Source organism: Sceloporus occidentalis, unplaced genomic scaffold (assembly GCF_023333645.1).
Source record: "Sceloporus occidentalis isolate IW3139 unplaced genomic scaffold, rSceOcc1.0.p SCAF_37, whole genome shotgun sequence".
Lineage (NCBI taxonomy): Eukaryota > Metazoa > Chordata > Lepidosauria > Squamata > Phrynosomatidae > Sceloporus > Sceloporus occidentalis.
This window is the reverse complement of record NW_028317017.1, coordinates 10,496,539-10,509,249: the sequence shown is the minus strand read 5'-3', so window position 1 is coordinate 10,509,249 and position 12,711 is coordinate 10,496,539.

Sequence of the window (12,711 nt, the reverse complement as noted above, 5' to 3'; positions counted from 1 at the left end):
ACATATTTATTTAATCACTATGTTGGTTGCTTGAATTTTTTGGTCTAGACTAGATATAGATGGGAATTTGTACTGGGTCATGAAAACACAGAATCTTATATGTCTGAAAGGTCACCACGGACGACCATTGAAGTAACTACAATCTACTCATGTTCCTTTGTAAAATAATCACAGGACGATAAAGACTCCCAGTGGAAACATCTGAATGACCTGGCATAAATATATAGCCATCTTTCTCGATGCCTGTGCCACAACGACTTGTGTTTAAACACAAAGGAGCTTGGAACAAGAATGTCCCTTGGGCCCCAGGGATGCTACCTGTATATACCTCTCCACTATCCCTCCACATTCTCCACAGTCTCCATTCCACCTGCTGATGGTGGTCTGCAGGACTCCAAAGAGGAAACATTTGCTGAGGTCTGTATCGAGGACTGCACAAATCTCCAATTTAGCGCTACAGTGGTTGGTGAGGGAGCCCAAGTGACAGCTGCCATGGACCAAGGGCATCATCATTTAATGGCTGCTCTTATATGCTTTTTTATCATATTTTTTTTTTCTATCGTACAACTTTTTCCAATAACAATCAATTGTTTAACTACTTGAATGCCTGCCATATGTGTGCAAAGCACTTTTTGCATGTAAGTAAAAAGATTTAGCTTTTTAAATGTTTCTTTTAAAGACACACACATGTATAGTATTTTATGGGAGATCATTATTTTAGAATATGGTCCTTTTCCCTACAGCGAACATCTGTTTGTTGCAGTTCACTGTACATGGGATTTCATTGTGTCAAGGGAGAAAGGTTTCCTCCCTTACTTGAGTTAGCAACACAAAAATGATATATTCTGCAAGATGTAAAATACACACCCATATATCTCAATCCCTTATATCTAATGATGCAATTGTATAAACAAGGGTGGAATTGAGGATAAAAGTTTAAATCCCTTTAGGTCACTTTAGGATCAGAGCATTTAAGTAAGGATATTTATTTTAATTACTTCGATTATACTGTACCACAAAGTGTTAACATTGTTTTAGCAGCAAACAAAAAAAATGCAATTGAGCAGTACAATGAGGTTCTGTTGGCCGTCTGCCGCAAGGTGTATGATGCTGCTAATATCACATGGGGGAAAAAAGCTGGGCTACAGTATTTATGGCTTAAATTTACCAGGTTAACCAAATCTTGACAAATGGTCAGTGCTGCATAGGCTAAGTTTCTTTAACTAAGGTCTAAGGCATGCTGAGGAATATTTCTTGGTTGTATTGAAGGGAATTCTCATGGGACGATATTGAATAAATATCTCTTTGGATTTTCTTTTTTCTTCTGGGTCAACAGATTTGGGTTCTTGGAATGATTGAGGCTGGTAGACTTTAAATCCTTTTTCAACATATGATGTCCTTCAATGGCAACTCCTCACCAGGCTGTCCCTAAAGGCAGATTGTACCCTGCCATAAACATAATAAAAATCCGCCCTGAGCTTTGTGAGGTCATCTTGTTCGACCCTCTCTCCACAAAACCAAACAAAGGACTATAATGCAATGTGATCCAATGGATTCTCCTAGATCAAGCAATTTCAGATTGTTACTGCAAATAAAACTATATATGATTATTTGCCTATTTTTTTTAATTTTAAATCTACAATACTTATTGTAAAAAGAAGCTGAATCTGAGAATGGATGAGAATCTGCTCTTTCTAACTGACTGGAGTGCAAGAAATATGTGCAGAGTAATACACAAAGAACGCAAGATATTAAAAGAGAACTATAAATTAACTAACTACTGCACTCTTTTGCTTCTTTGAACTGGGTTAATTTATCTGAACCGTAGGCCCGAGGATTTGCCAAATCCTCTCTTTCCTGACATCTGTAGCCCATTAGAAGCTGTATAGGATGTACAATTGCAATATCAAGCTGACCTAGTTATACAGATCTTTAAAGTTTTATCTACATAGCACAATGATCATAATTTACTTCAAGTACAATTTTATGATAAGATGATCATGCTGCAGGGAAAATAGGGAGCGATGACAAGACACCAAAAAAGAAAGGAATATTAAGCCCTCAGGGAATTATGACATCCAAAATCCCAATGAAAAATGGGTCAGGCAAGAATTCTTGAAAAATATAACATTTAAACATGGAAGTTGTCTTTAACAAACATTCTGGTCGATGTTTCTCTTATTATGAAGGATTCTCTGCATATAGTTGTGGCATATCTATAGCTCTGAAAACAAAACACAAATTAAGAGTCAACATTTGCAAATTAAGTAAATGTATGTAAAACAGGAATAATTGGGGAAAACCGTAATTCTGCTCCTACTCCACAATCACCATTCTAACCACATGTGTTAGTAACCTATGTTGGCTTGTAGTTTATCTTGGGCATCTTGATAATATATGTGGCAGCATCTGTTTCACTCTATCTGGGATAGATCTCTGTGTTGGCCAATCAAGCTCCCAGTGGGCTGCTTGTGGATCTCCTTTGTATTGGACAATTAATACTGCTGATGTCTGCTTTAGGAGGTACAGACTTCCATAAAAAATGGAAATGGAATGGCTGCTAGAGACAGGTTTATTCCAAAATGGAAAATTGGGCCAAAAAACTTTATAAATCAGAGTATAGATTATGACATCATATCCTGCCGTTCCTACACAAAGAGGACACACAGTGCAAGGAATAGATGCTAGAGAAGACCCCTCTATAAATAACTGATATAGGGTAGCTAGAGAGAGAGCTGAAGGAGGCGTGAGAGCTGCCTAGGGCTACACCACCCATGAATACATCACTGACCATGAGAAGTTATCACCAATAAAGAATCAGATCACAGTTGATGTTGAGTCGGTTGAGTCAGAGGGACAGCTGAGTTGGTTGGAGAAGAAAGTCATTGGTTCCCTTTATTTTTACATGTGTTAAGCAATAGACATGTGCAAATGGGCCAAAAAGGATTTGGACACATGTTTCAGTTATTTGTTGGCCCATTTGTTTTCAAGCAAAGAATTTCAAGTCCTGCTCATTTGTTTTGGTTGAAAATTCGGGGGCAATTTAGATTCAGGTGAACTTAGGGCAATATGGCAGCACTTGGCATTACTGAAAAACCTGATTCCTTTCATGGACAATCTGGCAACCGTTGCAAGTAGGGAACCTATGCTTATACCATATAGAAAATCAGCCCTGCACTTCTGACTGAAGATTTCTGTACTAATGTACTAATGAGATAAGCTTAGATGTACAATGTACATTATGTCCAGGTTCTAACACACTTTAGGTATGTAAAATAAGCACACGTTCATAAACAATGCCTGGCTGTTTACATAATAAAAATGTTAAAACATTCTTGCAACTAACTAGGGGAGATTGTGGAAGGAGAAAATTAAAATTTAAAACAAACATAAATACTATAAAATATATTATATAAATCATTTAAGTAATAAGTTTAAAAACTTAAGTGTAAGAACTGTGGGGAAAAAATTTATGATTTTAGTAGCCACTGTGTGCTCTTACATGAAAGTTTTATTGTTTTTCATGCTACATAAACATTTAACTTAAATTGTTTGTTCTTTACATTAACGTGTGAATTGACATTGTTACACAAGCTATATTTTTTATGCCATCGCGGCATTCAGTGATATTCATTACATATCCAGTTTTATGTTCTGGATGTTGAAATATTATGGTCCCCAAAGGGTGGAGGAAGCAGAAAATTAAAATACTCCCATATCAAATGAAAAATGTCTGATATTGTAGTTTATTATTCTTTCTTCATTTTATTCTTTTATGAAGCATCACGCATGGATTCCTTATGAAACATGCAATATGCCCCACCTTCTGTGTCAATGAATCTGAGATATCTAAAGTCATTCCTAAAATTGCCATGAAACAATGATTTTAATTATAATAAGGAAATATGTATATCATTTTAATAAAAAATATAACTTGTGATTAACCAAGTGATAAATTATTTAAAAGTCTTAATGGAGAACCTCTGACAGTTTTGCTAACAGCTGAAAAAAATCATCATGGCCATTAGTATATTAGATTTACATAATTGCTAAGATCTCTGGGCTTCTGGGCCCCATGTAGTTAGAAAAAGCCTTTTGGCGGACAGGAATGGCAAATGGGGGAAGCTTGACCAGGATTCGGTGTAAAAGCTTGAAATGGGCACAGGTGTATTTTAAGGGGGGGGGGGAGAACCATTAATTTGCACACTTTTGCCTTCCTCAGCATGAAAATGTTTCACAGTAAATCTTACCCTGCCATTATTGAAGGAATTATTTCACTTTATATTAGGAAAATGGCTTATGTGAAAGGCTGCATTGGAATTGGGTATGGAGTGAACATTGCCAAGAGCTCTTGATTTAGTGTGGTGAAATGTGAAGTGTTGCAAACACAGATACCATCATCCATTCCAATGGACATTTAGCAATGAGATAAATTGATTTGAATGCCCAAACCCTCAATAGCATCATTTGTCAAGTCAGATTTAGGTTTGCTAGTATTTTGGGTGTGTTTATGTATATTGAGCATAGAATGTACAATATATTCATACAATATTCATACAATTTATTACAAACAATTGATGTCCCCTTTAGTCCAATGATGGTGGCTTGTTGACTTCATCTCTGCATATTAAGTTAAAGAGAAGAAGACAAGATGCTCCATGGGTGGAACATCCAGTGATCACAACTTTGTCCACATACAATAGGAGTGACATCATGCCAGTGCCCATATATGTTATCCCTGGTATGTAAATGTCGAAAAAGTATGATTCATCGGACCTTGGTGCTTAACAGTGTATTTGTACAATGTTTAGCTAGCTTATTATTATCAAAGTCAAATTCATAATTTTTAAGTCTTTGAGAGAATGAATGATGGGCAAATATACTGTTTTTCAATTCATTGCACAACCCTCCAGCGCTTAGATGGATAATCAGTATACACAATTGTGTTGTATTTGTAGTTTTTTTTATTATCATAATGAAATGTGTTTCCTGGCTTTTTGAAAACAGCTTATTTATTGTTAAATATTGTGTTGTAGCTTCTTTGATTTGCTTCCTGGAACATGTGTACTTATTTACATAGCAGAGGAAGAAAATGCATGCCCTTGAAGCAAACTAAATATTGATTCCTTCTTTGTTTATAAAGGTCCAGACTATTCTTGTCCAGCTGGCAGCATTGATGTCTTTTTTTTAAGTCCCTATCCACTCCCTCTCATTCCTTCTGAAAAGTTACACTATACTAGTCAAGATTATTGTCATCAGGTGATATTCCAAACTCATGCCTTTCTTTATATGAAAGAAAATGGCATATTGGAATAGCTGCCTAATCATGTTACAAAGTGAGAAAAAACAATAAACAAATACATTTTACTGTTGCATACCTCACAATCTTTCAAATGGCCAAAGATGGAGTAATGTTAGGAGCAGGGCTGTCATTGGTGGGGTAAAGGGCCCAGGGCAACTTGATGTGTGTGTGGGGTCCCCATTAGTGGCAAGCAGAGAGAGTGAGAATTCTTTTCATGGTGACTTCCCAGAAATCATGGGTGTTCAAAAAATATCCTACTGGTATCATTGGCAGGCTGCAGGGGTACCTTGGTGTTCTTGTCTAGCTGGAATGGGGACAGTAAAATATGTCTCCCCTAAGGATTGGTGACATCCATTAACATCATACACCACCAATACACACAGGATCACTCTTTCACAATACACTAACACCCACATACTCAATCCAACACAATACATTTACACCTACATACACACTCTGCTCCTCTCTCCATCTCCTCCCTTTTCTCAGATGCCACTAAACCTAGGCTCACCCCGACAGTCTAATGCCATATGCTAACACTAATACCATGCACTAACACATACACACATAACACCATATCATAACACCCACACTCTATTAACATACACTCACACACACTAATACCATACACTCACACACACTCTCTGACACCATGCATTTACAAACACATATTCACATACACTCCCATACACTCTCATATTCTCTCTCTCGCTACCCTCAATCTCACAGGATTGCAGGAGAATTGAATACATGCAAACATCCGTGGATGAAGGAGAGGCTTTCTGATGTAGGGTAGTCATGGACAAGAGCGTGATTAGCCATGTAAAGGGTGGCGCTAATCCCAAATAGCATTATATGGATTGAGAGTGGTAAGGGAAATGGGCAGGAAGTGTGTGAGTGGCTAAATGCTTGAAGTAGCCAGTTGGTGGTGTGAAAATAGGACAACGGAGGGGATGTTACATTGTAGCGCTGGAGCTGTAACATATCCTAAAGGAAAGTGATTTAATTTTGAAGAACACATATTACATTTCTTAAAAGAGTAAACGTAATCTAGTTTCCTCATTATTTATGACTATAAAGTATACTCTACAGAAGGAGCAAATTTAAGTAATTAATGGCACTAAATACACAACTTTTCAAAATTAGTTGAAAACAATATTTAAACGCATACCCAAGACAACCATGTAATTATAAGGCATTACTCTTTCAAATCTCATTTTAAAAACAATGGATGTAGGAAAGAAAAATTTTTTTTCTAGAAAAGCTAAGGTACAGCCAAAATGTGCACATCTTTCCTTTTTAGGGAAAATAAACAACGTTTAGCTTTAAAATCGCTAAATCAGTTATAACTTTTCTTCCAAGGAATATTTTTGAGGCCAATGTTTCGTGCTTGATTTTAGCATTTTTAGATATACTCACTAGTGAAAATTTATGTTATTGCGGTTGCTTGGCCTGTAGTAGTCCTTGCCAAATGACACAACTTTTAAGAGTTGGGGTTTTAAGTTTTTTTTTTATTTTGTTTAGTTTTAGACTCACTGCACTTTCTGTGTATTAAATATGATTAATATTTGAATTATGCTGCTCTTTACTGTCGGTAAATATACATATTGGGGTACCAAACCAAGGCCATTAAAGCTGACAAACATTGAATTGAAAACAGATTTCTTGTTTACATGTTTACTTATGCTACTGATGAAAACAGGAACTGTAGCAGTTTGCATAAATATTGCATTGTGATCGTACTATGAAACACACTGGGTTTGATATGGAGTCTCTGGGTCACTTTCTTCTTTCTCCAGACAAGGATGCAGCATTAGGCTGTGCGCATTACTTATTTACTCCTTGCTCACATTCCTCTCATTCCCAAGGTTGTCTGGGGCTGGACCCACTCCCATGCATGGGCACCCCTCCTGAAGCCCCTACCTCAGAAGAGGATGATCTCTGGGTAGTCTTCCCTGGGAAGCTCTTAGTTATGATTATGATCACAAACCACTATTTCTTGATGGATGTAAACACAGATGTTTTGAGTTTGTAGGCTTGGTTCTGATGTATTAAACCAAAAACTCATCTTTCTTTGATGCCAGATCTTTGTCTGCCTTATTAAGTTTGTTTCATAAAACATAATAGTTGTTTTATTGGCACTGGTCAGCAATTTTTTGGACTATAGTGGCCTTAGGTACAGCCCAGGATACATAATATAGAATCCTCCGTATCAAAAGTGATTGCAAGAAACCTACGGTTCACCATTCTGGAATTCTGGAACCAAGATCAGCTAAACCTTACAAAAAGACAAAAATAAATGACGAAACTGGCAAAATAAATCTAGTTGTCTCGCAATTACAGTAGATTGCAGAGTCTTATAATATTCAAAACATTTTAGTGACCTAAAATAGTTATATATGATGATGTTGATTAACATCAGTTGATGAGAGATCACTTATCAGGTGTAATTAAATTGCACAAGTTGTTGTTAAAAATGTATATCTCACCCCATGTACCAAGGTCTCATCCACTGTTAAAAGCTATTCCTATTCCTTCTCCATCCGCAAACAGACCGCAAATAGCTAGCACTTAAGAACATTGCTAACACAATCCTATGCCAACTCTCTTACATGTTCCAACCCTGTCCACGGTGCTGAAACATGTGATGGGACAGGTGAGGCAACTATTTCTGTTTCACATGCCTATAGTTGGGGTCCACACTTCGCCTCACATAAATATGTATTATGTATACATTTCTAATACCAGGTCCAGAACAAGATCGGAAGGGTCACACTAACCTGATCATGAGATGTGGGCATTTTGCAAGGGGTGAAGAAACAGGCTACTATTAATGGTGTCTGTAAAATTGCCATATATCAGTAGTATCACCATTTAAGTCAATGCACGGAATGTAGACATAATTATAAACACTATGCTTACCAATAGTTCTACCACATTACCTTTAACTGAGAATCTAAAGTAAACTTGGCACTACTAGAACTTATGATATGCTCTATAGCATATATATAGCATGTTAAGAAACTCAATTATTATTCAGTGGCATGTTCAAAAATATTTATTAGCAGTTTAACTAGGTTTGGACTCACTTTAAAGATATTCTGTAACTATTCCATTTACAGCTCAGTTTACTTAAAGGGACACTCCATTCCAGCCATTTTATGGACTTTAGCAGAATGTTCCCTTTAAGTGAAATGCATGGAGGGGTTTTGCAGAATCTGCATGTATGCATTTGCCTGTTTTCCTTATCTCCAGCTCTTTAGCTTGTGCTGCAGCTTTTTTTTTAGGTACTTTAATATGCATTATTTACTGGGGAGACTACATGGGACACCAAACTTTATATCATTGTATACAGAATTTATTAAATCTGATTGTCAGCCAAGGAAAGGCGGGCAAGGGGTTAGGAGCAGGGACAGATTTTGCTATAAAAATATGAATTAAATTTAAATATTTTTTTTAAACTATAAACAGTTTTAATAAATTGATTTAATAATGATAAAACTGTTCCTCATTAAAAATGTATAGATCAAAATGTGTTTGTTGGCAAAGCAGACCCCCCGTTCGTGCTATGAACAACTATTATTACTCTCTGATTTTTGGGTAGAATTATAAACGTTCACACGGTTTTAGTTACAATAAAGCACTGGACTGTTTTACCAATAGATTTATGCACTGACCAATTGTGAAAACTGCCAGGAGGCAAAATGTGCTTCTTATAAAGGTTTTGGCTCATACATGCATCTCTCTTTCTTAACATGTGCCATAATATGTGCTTTATAATATCTCAACCATTAACTACATAAGGTACAGTTTGGAGAGTCCCAACTTAAATCATGTTTGAAAATATTTCATGTAAGGTAAAAAAAAAACAAGTTTCAAAGGCACAGGAAATATGTAGCATATCTCAAATACCTCCATTTTATGAATTCACTCTTACCGTACAAGTTAACTGCCCTGCAAGATTAAGATATGAGAACAACAAGGGGAAATTGGTATGGATTGGTAACTTGATTTGCAGATGTATTAGTTTTTAGCTTCACAAATAATGTCAGAAAGTATATAAAGGGAAAAGCAATTTTAAAATAGAAAGGCTAGTTTTATCTCTCATAATTATAAAACAATGCTTACTAAATTCTTGCAAGCCAGCATTTTCACCACAAATGATCATAAAGAAGGTATAGCTTATGAATCTCCCTTCCAAATGCAAAACAGTACATACATGACAAAAAGAACAATGTTCACATCGAAAATCAACGTCTGAATGTCAAGGCATTCCGAGTTTGAATGAAAAATTATGGTGTCACATTATTGGATGTGCTTTAGGCCATATTATACACACAGGAACCATTACAAACAAAATGTTTGTTTCATTTTTGGTCCATTCGTTTTTAGACAACGAATTCCGTTTCCAGTCCCTTCGGATCAAATTCAGAGGGCTTTTCCTATCGGAAATAAAATTCCTTGTCACTCACCCTCACTTACACTCTTATGCTCTCTCACACTCTCATCCACTCACACTCTGTCTTAATGTCTCCCTACGTTCTCCACCGACCACTTCTGTCTCTTTTTCTGCAGCTCCACTTTTTCGGTTCTCTCTTCTTGTTCTTCCATCTTCTTTCGGCTTTCTCCTTTCATTGTCCTTGGTAACAGCTCCATTAACTAGGTCTCCATTAATCTCTTGTGCAAAAAGGTGACCAGGCTGTGGCTCCCCCCCTTTTGCAGAAGTACTCCAAGAAGCCAAAATAATGATGACAGATTTGCAGAGAAAGAGAGGTGCAAAGAGTGTGAATAAGAGTATGAGAGAGAGTGAGCGAGAATGTGAGAGAATGAGAAACCAACAAAATCCAAACACTCATTCAGAGCTGTCTGCTTTGTTTTTTGATTGCTTTGTTAGGGGTACCCCCTCCATTTCATACATTCATACAAATTAACCACATTGACAAATTTAGTAAAAAAACCCCAAACCAATGAACATTGTAAAATTAAGGGTGAAAAGACACAGCAAAAACAACTGCCACCACCCATTCACTTAAGAAACAGAGATTCACCAATGGTCCAATCAATGATCCAGGTCAATCATCTAGGGAGAATTGTGGTAGACAAGGGTTATATTATACCTGCCAAAAACAGTTATTATGTTGAGAAACTAGAGCCTTGTTTAATCTTGGTTATAGATAATATAGATAATACTGTACACCCATGCCTGTTTCTTCTTTTCTCTTTATTGCCTTTTCCAGTTGACCATTATTTTTGAGCTTTAAAATAAAGTTGTTTTTTGGTGTGCTAAGGCCCAATTATAAACATGAGATTAGCACTAAAGTCATTATGCAAATGTCTTTGCATAACTCAATGATTAAATGGAAAGATAATTGATTGGGTATCCTGTGTAATTTTCAGCTATCACTGAATTTCCAGATGATGGAAGGAATGTTGTACTGCTAACAGTTTCGCTGAATTTGTCATGTCTGAGCAAAATCAGCAAAGGCAGACTATACTTTTTGTACTATATCTGAAATATTCCTTTTTTTTCTTCTCTTAGCCAGCCTGTATATAAACTTGATAAATAGATGAGATTAATTTAATGAAAACCATCCACAGTTTCTGTCTTCTGTTGCCAGTTGATTCCCTTGTTAGAACACACCCATGTAACTTTCTATTCTTCTCTCAAGAGCTGGGATCTCATAAAGATGCAGTGAAGAACACACTGTAACTATGAAGACGCTTTATTATATTTTTTTAATTGATGGTGGCTGTTTGAGTGTTTGAAATGTATTGAAAATGCTCTACATATTTTAAATCAAGGTTGCCATGGCACTATGAAAATTGCATACCAGCATAGGTTTCTGAACAGGTATTTAGCCTTTCTTCATCTTCTCTATATGTTTGCTGATTCAACTGTACTATTATTGATGAGTTCTGATTGTAGATGACAATTAGTTTGGCTGAATTTGGCTAGGTTAGTTTTCTTGCCAAATAGTGCCCTCTAAAACTGGTAGTAGGGGCAGATATACAGTTATTTGAGTTAACTGTTCTAGAGAATAAGTACAGTATGTAATCAAGTCAAGAGAAGGAGTCCAAGACTACATATGCTTTGTTGAGATGAGGAGACATGAGTAGTCATACAACCCAGGACACATAATGCTTGTAAAATATTGATGTACTGATCCTTGATTATTTCCAAAAACAAGTTGCCCAAAAGTACACACCAGCTTGCTTTTTGTTTAGGCTAGCTGGATGGCAAGTTTAGAATCTCCCATTAGGGAAAGGTAAACTTAATTATTTATTATTAACATTTAAGTTTTACTGGGACACACATACTATTTAGCCACTGATCCTGTATGCCTTTATCTGTGCTCATGCCAGCATTATGAAGTGAGACAATGACAATTATGATTCCTGGCCCTGCTGTTTGCAAACTTCCCGGGCTCCTATAAAGAAGGGGCTCTAAAGTAAGGCAGAGAGGTAGAGGTAGACAGACTGTAAAGACAGGCTCTAAATAAGAGACATTGCGGTGCATCTATGAAAATTGTAGCAAGGCAAAATAAAATAACTACATTGCATATGTTAAGTAGAACTGCTATCTCTATAGCAATAGAATCAGGTAGTGAAGGTAAATTATACCTTCTGTGATTTCAGGAGGTTACGTGTTAGTTCAACTGCCGGCAGCAACAGCCGTCAGGGAGGGCTACAAGTCTCTGGATTGACTGTGGCAATTGGCACAGGACTGTGCCAGTTGAAGGTCTACTGTTTTTACATCACATAAAACCACTGTGGCATCCAGGGAGGGGGAAAAAAGACAAATGTATGGAGTCAGATAAAGCCCCATAAACCCACACAAGGTGTTGCAGTCAAGGAATGTGTGTGGGTTTGGAGTGTAAAATTAGCGGCAAAACTGTATTTAGTACCAGAGCTTTTTCACTTGAACCTATAAAACTGGTGACAGTAATTGCATTGTTGTATCCTGATACAGCATGCAGAATGCAATCACAGTAACCACATAATCACTTTAGTAGCATTTATGAAATAGGCAACTTAAAGGTCAACATTGATGTTACTGCTATCTATGTAAGTATAAATTTTCTGTAGGTTATTCATTTTAGCCATTTTCATACATTCCTTAATAGTGTAACAATTATTATTATATATACAACAGACTTATACTTACTGTCTTGTATTTTTACAGAGCACACAAATTCTGGAGTTACAGTTATTTGTTATTATTTTTATTGTTTTATATAGCACCATCATATTCCACAGCGCTGTACAATGGGTAAACATGACATTAAAATTAGTGTATAACATAACAAAAAAAGGTAAGGAGGTCTTTGCTCAAACGAGCTTTCAATGTAGAAGACCCAATTCCACATTGTGTAATTGAGGTGTATGAACATATACGAAAAGTTATTGTA